This window comes from Ursus arctos, unplaced genomic scaffold (genome assembly GCF_023065955.2).
Source record: "Ursus arctos isolate Adak ecotype North America unplaced genomic scaffold, UrsArc2.0 scaffold_20, whole genome shotgun sequence".
NCBI lineage: Eukaryota > Metazoa > Chordata > Mammalia > Carnivora > Ursidae > Ursus > Ursus arctos.
Window position 1 is genome coordinate 6,735,127 of NW_026622875.1, and position 18,415 is coordinate 6,753,541.

Here is an 18,415-nt window from a genome sequence, read left to right on the forward strand (position 1 = left end):
AACAGAATAGACAGTCCAGACATAAACCCACGATAAAAAGTCAATTAATTTTCAACAAATGAGGCAAGAATATGCAATGGGAAAAAGACATTCACAAATGGTGCTGGGGAAACTGAACAGCTACATGCAAAAGAATGAAATTGGAGCACTTTTTCACATCATACACAAAAATAAACTCAAAATGGATTAAAGATCTAAATGTGAGACCTGAAACCATTAAAATCCTAGAACACAGCACAGACAGTAATTTCTATGACATCAACCATAGCAACACTTTTCTAGATGCGCCTCCTGAGGCAGGGGAAACAAAAGCAAAAATAAACTACTGGGACTACACCAAAATAAAAAGCATCTGCATAGGCAAGGAAACAATCAATAAAACAAAACAAAAAAAAACCCTATTAAATTGGAGAAGATATTTTCAAATGACATATCCAATAAAGGGTTATTGTCCAAAATATATAAAGAACTTACACATCTCCACATACAAAAACAAATAACCCAATTAAAAATGGGCAGAAGACATGAACAGACATTTCTCCAAAGAAGACATACAGATGGCCAACAGAAGCATCAAATGATGCTCAACATCACACATCATCAGGGAAATGCAAATCAAAACCACAGTGAGATATACTTCACACCTATCAAAATAGCTAAAATCAAAAACATAAGAAACAACAAGTTTGTTGAACATGTGGAGAAAATCAAATCCTTGTGTTGGGAATGCAAACTGGTGCAGCTACTGTGGAAAACAGTATGGAGGTTCCTTAAAAAATTAAAAATAGAATTACCATGTGATTCAGCAGTTCCACTATTGGGTATTTACCCAAAGAATATGAAAAAACTAATTTAAAAAGACATATGCGCCCCTGTTCATTTCAGCATTATCTACAATAGCCAAAATATGGAAGCAGCCCAAGTGTTCACTGGTAGATGAATGGATAAAGATGTGGTATATAAATACAACGGGATATTATTCAGCCATTAAAAAGTATGAAATCTTGGAGCACCTGGGTGGCTCAGTCGTTGAGCGTCTGCCTTCGGCTCAGGGCGTGATCCTAGAGTCCTGGGATCAAGCCCCACATCAGGCTCCTCCGCTGGGAGCCTGCTTCTTCTTCTCCCACTCCCCCTGCTTGTGTTCCCTCTCTCGCTGGCTGTCTCTCTCTCTGTCAAATAAATGAATAAAAAATCTTTAAAAAAAAAAGTATGAAATCTTGCCATCTGCAACAACATGGATGGAGCTAAAGCATATAATACTAAAAAAAAAGGTCAGTCAGAGAAACACAAATGCCATATGATTTCACGCAAACGTGGAATTTTAGAAACAAACAAACAAAAAGAGACAAACCAAAAAATAGACTACTAACTTTAGAGAACAAACTGATGGTTACCAGAGGGGAGCTGGGTGTGGGGATGGGTGAAAGAGGTGAAGGGGATTAAGAATACACCTATCATGATGAGTACTGAGCAATGTATGGAATAGCTGAATCACTATATTATACACCTGAAACTAATATAACACCATATGTTTACTGGATTTTTTTTTAATTTTAAATACTAAGTGGAAAAAAATGAATTTTGTACACCTGGAAAAAAAATAAGCCTACCATTTTATTTTGTGGTACTTAATAGACTTGTTCCTATAATTTGCATGTGTGTACACAATCAATTTTCTGTGAATTGTATTTGCTATTAAACAGGGAATTTTTCCTTAAAAAAATGGAAACAACCCAAGTGTCCATCAATAGATGAATGGATAAAGAAGATGTAGAGTGTGTGGGTGTGGGTGTGTGTGTGTTTAATGGAATATTACTTGACCAGAAAAAATAATGAAATCTTGCCATTTGCAACAAACAACATGGATGGATCCAGAGGGTATGATGCTAAGTAAAGTAAGTCAGTCAGAGAAAGACAAGTACCATATGATTTCAGTCATATGTGGAATTTAAGAAACAAAACAAACAAAGAAATAAAGAGAAAAATAAAAAAAAAGACTCTTAACTATAGAGAACTAGTGATTACCAGAGGACAGGTGGGAGGGTGGGGATGGGTGAAGTAGGTAAAGGGATTAAAGTACACTTATCATGATGATATAATGTACTAATTGTTGAATTACTATACTGTACACCTGAAACTAACATAATACTGTATGTTAATTATACTGGAATTAATTTTTAATAAATTAAAATAAATTTAAAAATAAAGAATCATTCTGACTGCTGCATTGAACAGACTGTGGTGGGAGGTGAGGGGCAAGGTGGAAGCAAAGGGGGGATTAGTAGGTGTTTGTAATTACCCAGGAGATTACATATTTTAAAAATCACTATATAGACTATGGGGAGACAGGAGCAGAAAAGAGTGAGACTGAAAAGACGAAGGTCAGTCCGGACTACAATACTGCCATTTTGCAATAATCCAGCCATGAAATAACTAAGACTTTAGGTCTGACCTGCATCCACAGTCATTTTTACTAAAACAATCAATTTTACAGGAAGAAAGAACAAATTGAAAGTACCAAAAATTGAGGCCTGGGGAACAGGATATAAACACATAACAATATCAGAGGGTATGTCTCAACTTGGCATGCATTCAAAAACAATTATGAATGTATTTAACCTGTGACTCTAACTCAGTGCCCTGTACATAAAAGATGCTCAAACATCTCCTTTTGGACTTTTACTTATGCATAAAGGATTAATTGCTACAGGGATTACCCGAGAATAAACAATAAGAAACCTGGGGAAAATACATAAAACAACTAGGCAATAGGCAGCTCAAACCTGTGATCTTTCAGAGAAGGGAAATGATGAGATAAGTGGTGTGACTGCCTGGAGACATTTTCCTGGCTGCAGCTCAGAGAGCAGGAACTCAAAGAGAATCTGGCAGATTCATTTAGTTGAAGGGACAAAGATCAGAGTTTAAATCACTAATGGTAAATAGAATTTGTAGATCAGAATATTGGAGGGAGCTAAAGAGAAAGAGAGCTCCAGACATCTTCAAAGGGATCCCATCAAGTCTACAGCCAAGTACTGATGTGCACATGCCTGGGGTAATACTCCATGAGGCCGGGGAAAAAACTACCTGAAAAAAACAGGCTGAAAATGTCCCTGAAATCATACAGTAATGGAAACAGTTCACATTCCCTTCACTCAGAGTGGATAAACTTAGTAACATACAGAACATTAGGCAGAATATTCAAAAGAGTCATGCCTTAGTAGCAGTGGATAAATTAGGCCTGGAGTAAAGACTGCTCTGGACCTGCCACAAGAAAACTTAAAAACAAGTTTCAAAGGGATCAAACTAATCTGCAAGTGCAAGAACAAAGCCCAATACTCTTTAAAGGAATAAAACAAAATCTGGCATTAAACAACATAAAATTCAGCATCTGGAATCCAATCAAAAATTATCAGGCATGTGGGAAAGGAAAAAACTATGACCTAAAACCACAAGATTCTACTAATAAATAGAATCAGAAATGACAGAGATGGTTAAATTTGCAGAAAAATACATTAAAGTAGGTGTTATAAATCTCATGAATATGAATATTTACAGAAAAGCAAATAATATAAAAATACTCAAATGGAAATTCTGGATAAAAAATACAAAATCTGAAATAAAAAATGCATTGAAGAAGATCAGCAGCCAATGAGACACTGCATAAAAAAATATTAGTGACACAGTGAAAATATCAGAGTCATAGCAATAGAAACTATTCAACATGAAGCAAACAGATCAAAAAGGACTATAAAACAAAAAATAACAGACTTCCAGTTTCATGAAATATATTAATTTACAGATTCAAGAGACTGAGAACTTCAAATAGGATAAACTCAAGAAATCATGCCCAGATACCTCAGGGGGGAAAAATAATACATCACATACAGGGGAACACTGATTTGAATAACTACAAATTTTTCATGAGAAACCATGAAAGCCAGAAGGGAACAGAACAACATCTTTAAGGTGCTGAAAGAATATAACTGTTAACCCAAACCTCTATCAGAAATATCTTTCAGGAATAAAGGCAAAATAAAATCATTCTAAGATGAAGGAAAACTAAGAGAATTTGTTGCCAGCATATCTGCTAAAAAACAAATGTTTAGGAAATTTCTTCAGGATGAAGAAAAAAATAATACCAAAGAAAAATACATAACTTCAAGAATGAAAGAGCAACAAAAATGGTATGTATCTGGGCACCTGAAACAGACCATTTTTATCCCGAAAGTTCTCAAAAATATGCATGACTGTTGAAAATAAAAATTATGTGGAAAATCCTAAAGAATCTACAAAAAGCTTCTAGAATTAAAAAATGAGTTAAACAATGTTAAAGGATTCAAGATCAGTATACAAAAGTCAAATGTTTTTCTATATACTATAAACGAATAACTGAAGATTATAATTTTAAAAGAATATCATTTACAATAAAATAGCATCAAGAAACATGAAATACTTGGAAATACATTTAACAAACTATGTATATGATCTCTACGCAGAAAACTATAAAACAGGGGCGCCTAGGTGGCACAGCGGTTAAGCATCTGCCTTCGGCTCAGGGCGTGATCCGGCATTATGGGATCGAGCCCCACATCAGGCTCCTCCGCTATGAGCCTGCTTCTTCCTCTCCCACTCCCCCTGCTTGTGTTCCCTCTCTCTCTGGCTGTCTCTATCTCTGTCGAATAAATAAAATCTTTAAAAAAAAAAAAAAAGAAAACTATAAAACATTACTAAAAAAATCAATTATGACTTAAATAAATAGAGACATATGCCACGTTCATGATTTCTTAAGATAGCAAATCTTTCCAAATTGATCTATAGATTCAATACAATCCTTATCAAAATAACAGCAGGAATTCTTTTGACAAGCTCATTCTAAAATTCATATGAAACAAGAGTACATACAATAGCAAAACAACTTTAAAAAAAACAAAAAACAAAGTTGAAGGATGCACATAGCCTGACTGAAAATTTACATATCAGTTGAAGAAAGTAAAAAGGCTAGGAATAGATGTACATATAGATGGTCAATTCACTTTCAACAAAGCTACCAAGGTAATTCAAAGGAGAAAAGATACTTTTCAACAAATGGTACTAGAACAATTGGATATCCATATGGAAAGATATAAACATCAAATCTTACCTCACACCATAAATAAAAATCAACTTACAATGGATAACCATAATGTAAAAATTAAACTATAAAATATGTAGAAGTTAAAAGAAGATATTTGAAACTTTTGATTAGGCAAGATTCCTTAGATAAGGAACAAAAAAGGAAAAACCTTAAAAGAAAAATTATAAATTGAGCTTCTTCAAATTTTAAAACTTTTGCTCTTTGTAATATACTGTTAAGGAAATTAAAAGGCAAGTCACTGACTGGGAGAATATACTTGCAAAATATATATCTGATAAAGGCTTGTACCCAGCATATATAAAGAACTCTCAAAAGTCAGTAATAACAAAATATCCAATGAAACCAATGAGCCAAAAAATGTGAAGAGACACTTCACCAAAAATATTTCTGAATGACAGAGGAATACATGCAGAATTCCTCAAAATCATTATTCTACTTTGAAAATGCAAATTAAGACTACAATTAGATGCTCCTACACACCCAGTACTTTAAAACTTTGTTGATTAAAACAATAACCACATAAATCTATTTTACATTTTTGTGGGTAATAAATTCAGGCAAAGCTTAGACAGTTCTGCTTTACGCAACACCGACTGAGGTCAGTCACGGGTACTCAGTTGGCAACTGGGCTGGACTTGAGGGATCAAGATAGTTTCACTCACTACACAAACTGTTTCAGGGAAGAGAATAAAATCAAAGGAAAGAGAATAGAAAAGAGGTTAGTATAACCTCTATATTATATCAAAACATCATAAGAACATTTCAAAAAGAGGAAAACTACAGTCTAATCTCTGTCATGAAAATACACACGAGTAAAACAGCGATATAGATACAGATATGAATGGATAACGCACAGTTACTGAACTAAAGTTATCCAAAAAGTTCAAGGTTAGTTTAACATTTGAAACTAAAGTATAACTTGAAAAGTATAACTTACCACATTAATAAATAAGAAAAATCATGACTATCTTAATAGATACAGGAAAAAAGCAATTGATAAAAGTCAATACTCATTAACAATTTAAAAATAACTTAGCAAACTATGAATACAGGGATCATGTTTAATCTCCCAAAAGGCATCTACACAAAAATCTTACAGCTACTATCATACTTAAATATAACATTCAAATGACTTCTTGAAAAGATAAATATGTTTAAAGTCATCACTTATATTCAACCTTATACTGGAAGTCCTAGCCAGTACAGTAATATAAGAAAATGAATAAATGCTATAAGGTTGGAAAGCAAGATAAAGAACTCTATAGTTGGCACATGGCATTATTTATATTCAAAAACTTCAAAAGAACTTCAGATAAACTATTGTAATGAATTAGTTTAGTAAAATCACTGTATAGAAAGTAAATATATAAAAGCAATTTTAATTTTAAACACAAGCAACAAATAATAAGAAAAATAAAATTTTTAAAATACTCTTTATAGGGGAAGTTGGAAGGTGGTGGCAGAGGAGGAGGACTCCAGGCTCACCTCATTCCATGAATGCAACTAGATAACTATCAAATAATCCCAAATACCCCAGAACTTGACCTGAAGACTGGCAGAACAACCTCTACAACAAAAGGCAGAGAAGAGGCCATATCGAAGAAGGTAGAAAGTATAGAGAGGCAGTTTGAGAGGCAAATGGATCATGGCCACTGTAGTGGAAAGGGGAGCCATGGTAGTGGAGAAGGGCGAAAGACAAACTAGGACATTGGGGAGTGCATGGGGAAAATGAATCCCCATAGCAAATGGCTTGGAAAGCAAGATGGCCAAATTTCACAAGTTCTTGAAACCAGAGGGGCTTAAAGCCTGGAGTTTTAAAAGTCACTGGGGTTGGATGGGACAGAGCTCAAGGGCATTGTACTGCTCTTAGAGAGAGTCAGACAAACAACCCATGGACAAACTGCATGGAAACAGCAATCTGAAGAGTGCCTGGGCACACAGTGGGGAGGCTATTTGCTCAGCTCAGAGCACAGCCCAGAGAGACAGCATTCACAGAGAGACCTCTCCTGAAACAAAGCAACTGACCAGCACCATTTCCATCCCCTGCTTCTCAGCATAAGCACAGGACTACCGGCAGGAACCAACACAGTGCTGACACTCCCTACCTAACTTGCCTACACCAAGCCCTGCCCCTCCATGTTCTGATGGGACTGCCCCTCCCAGTCATGTTTGCCTCAGTCCCAGAATGACAGGCCCTCTACCCCAAAAGACCAGCCCAAAACCCTGTTCATACTGAATCATCTGATGTGGGAGTTTTGCAGAGCATTGGTTCCCACAACAGTGGCAACAGGTCTCATTTCACAAACAGACCAGAGCATACCTAATTAAAATGTTCCACGTTTAGGCCAGGGACCAAACACTGCCCACAATAGGCAAAGAGAGCCTCTACAGGCAACTGGCCTGAAGGATAAAGTGGCCAGGACCAAACAGCAGAACACATGTAGCATATATTGGAGAGGTGACTGGAAGTGCCAGACTTGGAAAACAGGAGACACTACACTGCAAGGCACTCCAAGACCTTTTCTTCAGAAGGCCATTATCTTCAAGAACAGGAGATGTAGCTAACTTTCCTAACACAGAGAGACAGGCACAGACTTAGAAAAAATTAGAAGACAGAGAAATTGATCCCAAATGAAAGAACAGAACAAGGCAACAGCCAGAGAGCTAAGTGAAACAGATATAAGTAACATGCCTGATGGATAATTTAAAGTAATGATCATAAGGATACTCACTGGACTTGAGAAAAGAGTGGAAGACATGAGTGAGACCCTTAACACAGATATTAGAAATAACACAGCAGAGGGGCGCCTGGGTGGCTCAGTCGTTAAGTGTCTGCCTTTGGCTCAGGGCGTGATCCCTGCGTTCTGGGATCAAGCCCCACATCAGTGTCCTCCGCTGGGAGCCTGCTTCTTCCTCTCCCACTCCCCTGCTTGTGTTCCCCCTCTCGCTGGCTGTCTCTCTCTGTCAAATAAATAAATAAAATCTTTTAAAAAAAAAAAAAAAGAAAAGAAATAACACAGCAGAGATAAAGAGCCCACTAAATGAAATGAGAAACATGCTTGATAGAATAAACAGCAAACTGGAAGAAGCAGAGGAACAAATTAATGAGCTAGAAGGTAGAGCAATGGAAAGTAATCAAAGTGAACAAAGAGAGAAAAAATACTTACGCAAAAAAGAATATACTTAGGGAACTCAGTGACTCCATCAAATGTAATAACATTCATATTATAGGAGTTCTACCAAAAGAGAGAGAAAAGGGGGGAGAAAATTTATTTAAAGAAATACAAGCTGGGGGCGCCTGGGTGGCACAGTGGTTAAGCGTCTGCTTTCGGCTCAGGGCGTGGTCCCGGCGTTATGGGATCGAGCCCCACATCAGGCTCCTCCACTATGAGCCTGCTTCTCCCTCTCCCACTCCCCCTGCTTGTGTTCCCTCTCTCGCTGGCTGTCTCTATCTGTGTTAAATAAAGAAATAAAATCTTAAAAAAAAAAAAAAGAAAGAAAGAAAGAAAGAAATACAAGCTGAAAACTTCCTTAATCTGGGGAAGGAAATAGATATTCAGATCCAGGAGGCACACAGAACTTCCAAAAAAATCAACAAAAGTAGATCCACACCAAGACATTGTAATTAAATTTGCAAAAATATGGTGATAAAGAAAAAATTGTAAAAGCAGCAAGACAAAAGAAGACAATAAGTTATAAGGGAAAACTCATAAGACTAGCAGGTGATTTTTCAGCAGAAACTTTCCAAGCCAGAAGGAAGTGGCATGATATATTCAAAGTGCTGAATGACAAAAATCTTCAGCAAAGAACACTCTATCCATCAAGGCTATCATTCAAAATAGAAGGAGAGATAAAGAGTTTCCCAGACAAACACTAAAGGAGTTCATGACCACTAAACCAGCCCTGAAAGAAATATTAAAGGTGACTCTTTGAGTGGAAAGGAAAGACCAAAAGTGACAGTATAAAGGTAGGAAACACAAAAGTTGTAAAAATGAATATTTCTGTAAAAAAGCAGTCAAGGAACTCACAAAAGGATTTAAAATATAACAATATATACCTAAAACATAGAAAAGAGTAGAGAATGAGTTCAAACTTAAATAACCATCAACTTAATATAGACTACTATATGCAGAAGAGGTTATATACAAACCTAATGGTGCCATATATCAAAAACTACTAATAAATACGCAAAGAATAAAGAGAAAGAAATCCAAATATATCACTAGAGAAAATCAACAAACCAGGAAAGAGAGAGAGAAAGAAAGGATCAGAGAAAATCTTCACAAATAACCACAGAACAAATAATAAAATGACATAAATACATATCTATCAATAATTACTTTGAATATAAATGGAGTAAATGCTCCAACCAAAGGCCACAAGTTGACAGAATGGATTAAAAAAAAAAAAAACAAGATCCATCCATATGCTGCCTACAAGAGACTCATTTTAGACATAAAGATACCTGCATACTGAAAGTGAGAGGATGGAGAAACATCTATCATGCAAGTGGATATCCAAAAAAAAAAAAAAAAAAAAAAAACCTGGAGAGGTGCCTGGCTGGCTCGGTGTGTGGAGCGTGCAATTCTTGATCTTGAGGTCACAAATTCAAGCCCCACATTGGGCATGGAGCGTACTTAAAACAAATAAAGCTGGAGTAGCAATACTTATATCAGACAAAATAGACTTTAAGACAAAAACTGTAACGAGACAAAGAAGGACACTACATAACAATAAACAGGGACAATCCAACAAGAAGATATAACAATTGTAAATATTTATACACCCAACATAGGAACACTGAAATACATAAAACAGTTAATAACAAACATAAAGGAACTAATTGATAATAATACAATAATAGAAGACTTTAACACCACACTTACATCAATGGACAGATCAGCTAAGCAGAAAATCAACAAAGAAACAATGGCTTTGAATGATACACTGGAACAGATGGGTTTAACTTATATATTCAGAACATTCCATCCTAAAACAGCAGAATACACATTCCTTACAAGTGCACATGGAACATTCTCCAGAATAGATCATATATTAGCTCACAAAACAAGGCTCAACAAATTCAAAAAGACTGAAGTCATACCATGCATCTTTTCTGACCATGATTCTATGAAAGAAGTCAACCACAAAAAAAACCTGGAAAGATCACAAATACCTGGAGGTTAAATAACCTGCTGCTAAACAATGAATGGGTCAACCAGGAAATCAAAGAAGAAATAAAAAAGTACACGGAAATGAACGAAAATTAAAACACAATTGTCCAAAACCTACAGGATGCAGCCAAAGCGGTTCTTTTTTTTTTTTTTTTTAAGATTTTATTTATTTATTTGACAAAGAGAGATAGGCAGCGAGAGAGGGAACACAAGCAGGGGGAGAAGGAGAGGAAGAAGGAGGCTCCCAGTGGAGCGGGGAGCCCAATGTGGGGCTCGATCCCAGGACCCTGGGATCACGCCCTGGGCCAAAGGCAGACACTTAAGGACTGAGCCACCCAGGCGCTCCCTAAAGCGGTTCTAAGAGCAAAGTTTAGAGCAATACAGGCTGACCTCGAGAAGCAAGAAAATATCTCAAATAAACAATCTAACCTTATACCTAAAGGATCTAGGAAAAACAACAAAGAAAACCTAAAAGCAGAAGGAAGAAAATAATAAAGATTAAAGCAGAAATAAATGATATAGAGACTAAAACAAACAACAACAACAAAACCAATAGAACAGATCAATAAAACCAGGAGCCGATTCTCTGGAAAAAAATCAATAAAACTGATAAACCTCTAGCTAGAATTATCAAGAAAAAAAAAAGAGAGGGGCGCCTGGGTGGCACAGCAGTTAAGCGTCTGCCTTCGGCTCAGGGCGTGATCCCGGCGTTCTGGGATCGAGCCCCACATCAGGCTCTTCCACTATGAGCCTGCTTCTTCCTCTCCCACTCCCCCTGCTTGTGTTCCCTCTCTCACTGGCTGTCTCTATCTCTGTCGAATAAATAAATAAAATCTTTAAAAAAAAAGAGAGAGAAAGGACTCAAATAAATAAAATCACAAATGAGAGAGGGGAAATAACAATAGACACCACAGAACTACAAATGACTAGAGGAGAATAGTATGAAAAACTATATGCCAACAAACTGGACAACATGAAAGAAATGGATAAATTCCTAGAAACATATAAACTACAAAAACTGAAACAGAAAGAAATAGAAAATTTGAACAGAGGGATCAAGACAGTTTCACTCACTGCAGAAATTGTTTCAGGGAAGATAAAAAAAAATTAAGAGAAAGAGAATAGAAAAAAGGTTAGTATGTAGTAACGAAAACAAAATACTATTGGTTCAAGGTTAAGCAAATAAAACAGACTAGAAAGTCCAGTAACTGACCCACATACACCCAATCTTATTGTCAATAAAAAGTGGAAAAGTATAGTCTTTTCAATAAATGGTGCTGTAAAGATATCTTATAAAGATTTCTTCAATAAGATATAAATCTTTGCTTGCCTCAAGGTCATGAAGATATTATATGTTATCTTCTAGATTTGTTTTTACCTTTTACATTTAGGCCTATGATCCATTTAGAATTGATTTATATGCCTGCATGAAATAGAAGTCAATGTTGTTTTATCCCTTATGGATATCATTGATCCAGCACCAAATAATCTTTTGTTTATTTTGTTATCAGTTTAACTTTTCCTTTAAAATCTTTATAAGATATAAAAAGCTCTCACCATAAAGGAAAAGTTAGATAAACTGATTTGATTAAAACTAAGAACTTATATTCATCAAAAGATACCATTAAGAGATAGAAAACAAACTACAGCCTGGGAGATTTTTTTTTTAAGATTTTATTTATTTATTTGTCAGAGAGAGAGAGCACGCACAGGCAGGGTGAGCAGCAGGGAGGGAGATGCAGGCTCCCTGCTGAGCAAGGAGCCCAATGTGGGACTCGATTCCAGGACCCTAAGATCACGACCTGAGCCAAAGGCAGAGGCTTAACCAACTGAGCCATCCAGGTGTCCCAGCCTGGGAGATTTTTAAACTATGTATATCTGACAAGAATTCTATCTAGACTATGTAAAAGACCATTATAAATTAATAATAAAATGAAAACTAAATCCAATTATGTAAAGGGCAAAAGACTTAAAAACCAATATACAAAAGATGACATCCAAATGGCAAATTAACATATTAAAAGGTGCTCAACATCATCAGTAATTAGGGAAATGTAAATTAAACCCACAATCAGATCTCACAATGTATTCACCAAAAGGCTAATTTTTTTATTAAATATTCAAGTATAGGCAAAGATACAGAGCAACTGAAACCCTCATATGCTGCTGGTATGAGTGTAAACTGTGTAACTACTTTGGAAAATAGAGTATCTGCTAAGACTAAATAAATACATACTCTATGACCTAACAATTCTACTCATACGCATATACCTAACACAGCCACATATGTATGTGTATCCAAAGACATGCATTAAAATATCCACAAAGTATCATTCATAATTGCAAAGACTAGAAGTAGTTCATATACCTATCAGCAATAGCATGGAAAAATAATTACAACATATTCATACAATGGAATATTATGTAGCAAAGAGAATAAACTACAACCATGTGCCATAATATGGATGAAACTCAGTCATAAGGCTACAGTAAAAAAAAAAAGCTAGACACAAAAAAATAATACATATCAAATTCAAAACAAGTGAAGCTAATCTATGATGCTAGATGTCAAAACAGAAATTATTCTAAAGGGATAATAACTAGAAAACACATGATGAAACCTTCTTGGTTGCTGGTAACATTCTATTTCTTGATCTGAGTGGTAGTTACATGACTTCGTTCACTGAGAAAAACTCATTCAAGTATAATTTATGGACTTTTCTGCATGTACATCAAATCTCAAAAAGTTTACAAAGGGAACACCTTGGTGGCTCAGTCAGTTACACCTGCCTTCGACTCAGGTCATGATCCCAGAGTCCTGAGATGGAGTCCCACATGAGGTTCCTTGCTCAGTGGGGAGCCTGCTTCTCCCTCTGCCTGACACTCCCCCTGCTTGTACTCTCTCTTTCTCTGATAAATAAAGAAAGAAATCTTATTAAAAAAAAAAAAAAGAAAGAAAGAAAGAAAGAAGGAAGAGAATTATGCTATGTATTTGAAATATTTACCAAAAGAAAAGCCTGACTCGAATAGATTATATTTGGCCATGCATTAGCTGTGAGCAGGAACAGTTCTGGGCATGGGTGCTGAGTTGAATAACGTCCCCCCGAAGTCATGCCAACCTAGAACCTCAGAATAGGACCTCATCTGGAAATAGGGTCTTTATACATGTAATCAAGTAAGACAAGGTCTGAACTGGATTAGGGTGGGCCCTAACCCAACAACTGCTGAACTTACAAGGAGAGAGAAATTTGGACAGAGACAGAGAGAGAACACCATGTGAAAACAGAGATACATAGAGAGAATGCCATACGATGACAGAGGCAGAAACTGGAGTGACATGTCTACAACACAGGAAAGCCCAAGGGTTTCTGGCAACTAACAGAAGCTAGAAGAGGCAAGGAAAGATTCTTCCTTAAGACCCTTGTCAAACAGCATGGCCCTGCCAGCATCTTGAGCTTGGGCATTTTTAAAACAAAAAGCTTGGTCTGGTACACCTGTAAATTAAAGATAAAGTGTTTTGCCTATAAATTACCATTTTGCCATGAAGAGACAAATGTTTTTACATATTAAAAGTAACAGCTGTGTTATTTAACTCAACAGAGGAAATACATGCAAAAACACCATCTCAGGTAACCCTATGAAAGATGGCTATGAATTGCAAGCTTGTGATAGCAAAAACATAGTAATCAGGGTAATTCACTGAATATTATTCTGTGGTGGGGGAGGGAGGGAAACGACTGTGTCATATAAGCACTCCCCCAGAAATGCCCAATCCTAACACTTAATCATAAATGCTAAAAGGATAGATCTGTCTCTTAACTCTTCAGCATCTGACATTTACTGTACTTACTGAAAGGGGATCCAAGGGGAAGGCTGCAGGGAGTGAAGGGGATGAAGAAACAGTATTTCTTATATCGATTTCTCACTTTCACAATGGTTGCTTTCTTCTACAAATTAACAATCATCTTAATGTTCTAAAATAGCAATTTCAATCAAAGCTCATATTCCCTGAGGTTTGAACTTCAACCATCAGATCATGCATTTTTTTGTTATAAAGTCAGAGTTTATGCATTATGGTTACTTTAAAACGGGGTGATGAGAAGTTTGGTCTCACTGTATTCTATTAACAGTTTTGCTTCGTTTGTTTCAAAACAGTAAATCCAGGAAGGGTGAACCTAAACGGCAAAGCACAGTCTTGCAGGTTTAAACACCTTTGAAAACTGTGATAACCTGCCCAAGGCCTGAATTACGTCTGCATTAGTTCTGAAAAATGTGTATTTCTAGTGCATCTTCAGGGTATATAAATACAGAGAGAATGCTAACTCAACTACAGATATTTCTTAAGGGCTCTCAGATAATTTGAAAGCGTTTATGTGATTTGCATATGCTAATAACAAAGCATTTTGATTCATTCAAAGACCCTCAACCACACATTATTGATTTGCTTATTACTATACATAGTTTAAAATAATAAACTAAATTAATAAAATAATAAATCTTAAAAAATATATATACCTAAGACTTTTCACTCATTTGAACTGTTCTTTTCCATCACTCCTCTGTAACATCTTAATCTAAACAAGTGTAACTTGGGGCGCCTGAGTGGCTCAGTCTGTTAAGCGTCTGCCTTCAGCTCAGGGCATGATCCCAGGGTGCTGGGATCGAGCCCCACATGGGGTTCCCCGCTCCACTGGGAGCCTGCTTCTTCCTCTCCCACTCCCCCGCTTGTGTTCCCTCTCTCACCGGCTGCCGCGCTGTCAAATAAATAAATAAATAAATAACAAGTGTAACTTGTTTAAAGTGAATTCAATATATGGAAACTTGTACTCACAATGCAGATTACTTTTAAGACATAACTGTTCATTTTATCAATGGGATCTTCATTTTAGAAATTCACTAAAAAGAATTAAGACGTTCCCATAATGTGATTAAAATAAAACTCAATCTACATCCCACTTGTCAGGAATATATCTGAGGAAAATGAGATATGAATCCAACTCCTCACTCGACCAGCAGACACTTACATGGTCACTCCTACCCTTCACTCAGGACGTTCAAATGTCTCCAACCAGTAAGAACGGCCCTGACCACCCTGTAAGAAATAGTATCCCAGGTCCATAATTCTCTCTCTCCTTACTCTGCTTTACTATTTTCAGAGTATTTATCACCATCTGACATATTACATAGTTATTTGTTTTTGTTGTACTTACTTTCTATCTTCTCCCATTAGAATGCAACCATCTTGAGGGCAGACAGAGTCTGCTGAGCTCCCACTCCAAGAATAATTCCTGGCAAAGAGTAGGCAGTCAATAAATAACTGTTAAATAAGTGAATAAACACCATAAAGTAATATAAAATAAGGTCTTATAATCTGTAATGAAAAGAAGCTTAGCATTTTCTTAGATGTACTAAATTAGGAAGAAATTATCCCACTTGCAGTAGCAATATAATTTCCTAGAATCATTTTTCATTGAGTAAAAAGCTTCAGGGCAGATCTTTTATGAACTGGCTATCAATCTTCCATTTTTAAGTCAATAAGGATAATTTACTTAGTACGGATGTTTTTTAAAAACAATAAAATTATCAGGGCACCAGGGTGGCTCAGTCAGCTAAGTGTCTGACTTCGGCTCTGGTCATGGTCTCGGGGTCCTGGGATCAAAGCCTACGTCAGGCTCCCGGCTCAGCAGTGAGTCTGCTTCTCCCTCTGCTCTTCCCCCAGCTCATGCTCATGCTCCCTCCCTCTCTCTCTCAAATAAATAAATAAAATCTTTAAAAAAACAATAAAATTATTAAAAACCGAAACTGCTTAATGGTGGCAATAATTAAGAATAAAGGCTAGGGGTGGAGAGTAAATCAAATCTCTCCAAAGACAGAACAGCTCTCTGATTCAGGTGCAGCCCATTCTGAATAAAGTATGAGGTTATGCAGTGTTTCCTTTATGGGAGTTCTGACCTCTAGCTGTCAGACAGGAGGTGATGAAGCACTTGTCCTTATTATTATGCATTTTGTGTGGATAATGAACGGCTTTTTTATTTTCTTGAAGGTAGTACTTTGTTTATGAGTCACCTCTGAAATCTGTTTTCTTTCTTGGGTGGCTTTTCCTTGTGTTCTATTGTGGTAACACCTATTCTTCATCCTTGTCACACCTGGAGTAAGGGAGCATTTTAGAAAATGAATCCGCACTATACTTTGCACCACAAATGATATGCACCCCATAATTTTTCAATATGTTCATATCTACTGTGTTAGGTGGTTTGCGTTATGCTTCAGAGAGCTGCTCCTGACCTCAGACACTCTTCGTATCAGTAATTCTTTCCTGGGACACATTAGCCACAGGGCAGATGAAAGAAACAGACCGAGTGGCTACTCCCTTCTGCCAGAAAGGATTTTGACTCAGCAAAATGGGCTCACTGACCCTAACAGATTAACCCTACAGAACAAAGGTCTTATTTCTGACTCCATGAGGAAAACTTGAAGGACCACACAGAACCCATAGGAAAAATGTGTCATTTCTAAATGTACCAAACCAGAGGAAGCTCATTATACAAATGCTTTTCCAGTGTATCCTGTTGTATTCTGAATGTTACTCAGGCTTCCACCTATTAGAGCAGTCAGTTCAGACAAAGTTACGCTGCCAACAACAAAGAACACCCAAATCTCAGTGACTTATAACAATATGGTGTAGTTCTCACTCATGTAGCATGTTCAAAAGTCAACTTCAGGTCTACCAACTTCATTCCCAGCCCAGGCAGTAGGCACAACGCCTCTCTGAAATAGGTCAGTCTTATGCAGGGGTAAAAGAGTAATGATGGAATCACACATTGCTCTTAAATCTTTTGCTCAGGAGTGGCTTTGCTGGGGTGCCTGGGTGGCTCAGTCGTTAAGCATCTGCCTTCAGCTCAGGGCGTGATCCCAGAGTCCTGGGATCAAGCCCCACATTAGGCTCCTCTGCTGGGAGCCTGCTTCTTCCTCTCCCACTCCCCCTGCCTGTGTTCCCTCTCTCGCTGGCTGTCTCTCTCTCTGTTAAATAAATAAATAAAATCTTTAAAAAAAAAAAAAAAGGAGTGGCTTATGTCATCTCCATTCACATCTCCTTGGCCAAAGCAAATCCATGACCAACTCCAGGATTAGTGGGTTGGGACTCTAAATCTCCTGCAGGAAGGGGCCAAAAGGGAGGCATAGAAAAAAGTTTTGAGCAATAATACAATCTGCCATCCCTATGATCTAAAATCTTGAATGGTTTAGGACACGGTTGCTTGACCAGTGTAGGAGTGTTCACACACTGCTTTGAGAATATAATAAAAAGTATAGAACCTATCTCCAGAAAAATGTACACACATACAAACCTATTCTTAGAAACACGCACAAATACAAATACCTACCAATGTTTGCATATCATTTCAAAGGTCAGTGATACCTAGCTCTATATATGAATTCCAAACCTAGAATACTAACTTGTTTTGGAGAGAAATTTTCTCCATCAAGTATTAAACAAACTGCCATTTGTCTACATGAGGTTAGCTTTCTCATTCTACCTGAAATTAGAGGAAAAAGACCTCATCCAGGAGGGACATCTAGGTTCTCTGCAAACTGTCTTCTCATTCTGAGGGCCAGGGCCCTAAATCACTGCCCTCCACACCACTGAGAAAGTCCATTGAAAGGGGAACACTTTGCCTTTAAGATGTATTTTCTTCCCATTTAAATTGTGCAGCATTTTGGGGCACCTGGGTGGCTCACTTGGTTAAGCATCTGCCTTCAGCTCAGGTCATGGTCTCAGGGCCTGAGATTGAGCCCCACATTGGGCTACCTGCTCAGCAGGGAGTCTGCTTCTCCCTCTCCCTCTGCTTCTTCACCTGCTTGTGCTTTCTCTCTCTCAAATAAATAAATTAAATCTAAATATATGTATATAAATAAATTGTCCAGCATTTTATCATATTTTTTTCCTTTTACTGCTTTATAAATTATATATATGTATATATATTCTTAAGTAATACTGAAACTTAGTAACACAGAGTAATATTACTAAGTAGTAATATTAAATAAATCATATTTCCTCATCCTAAGGCAACCAAATGTGGTGAGTTTACACACACATAATACCTTTGTG

The 18,415-nt window shown here is 36.9% G+C and overlaps 1 long non-coding RNA gene across 2 annotated transcripts in view; it reads right to left on the bottom strand.

Annotated features, from left to right (window-relative positions):
• Positions 1-17,313, bottom strand: part of LOC123000938 (uncharacterized) — a 207,279-nt gene extending 189,966 nt beyond the window's left edge. Inside the window, exons 1-3 of one of the 2 annotated variants that reach the window (XR_008960646.1) lie at positions 16,261-17,313; positions 15,519-15,596; positions 1,014-1,169 (exon numbers count right to left, since the gene is read on the bottom strand). This is a non-coding gene — a long non-coding RNA (uncharacterized LOC123000938). The remainder of the gene's footprint in view (positions 1-1,013; positions 1,170-15,518; positions 15,597-16,260) is intronic. The other variant, XR_006409352.2, reaches the window with a different exon arrangement.
• Positions 17,314-18,415: the final 1,102 nt, after the last annotated feature.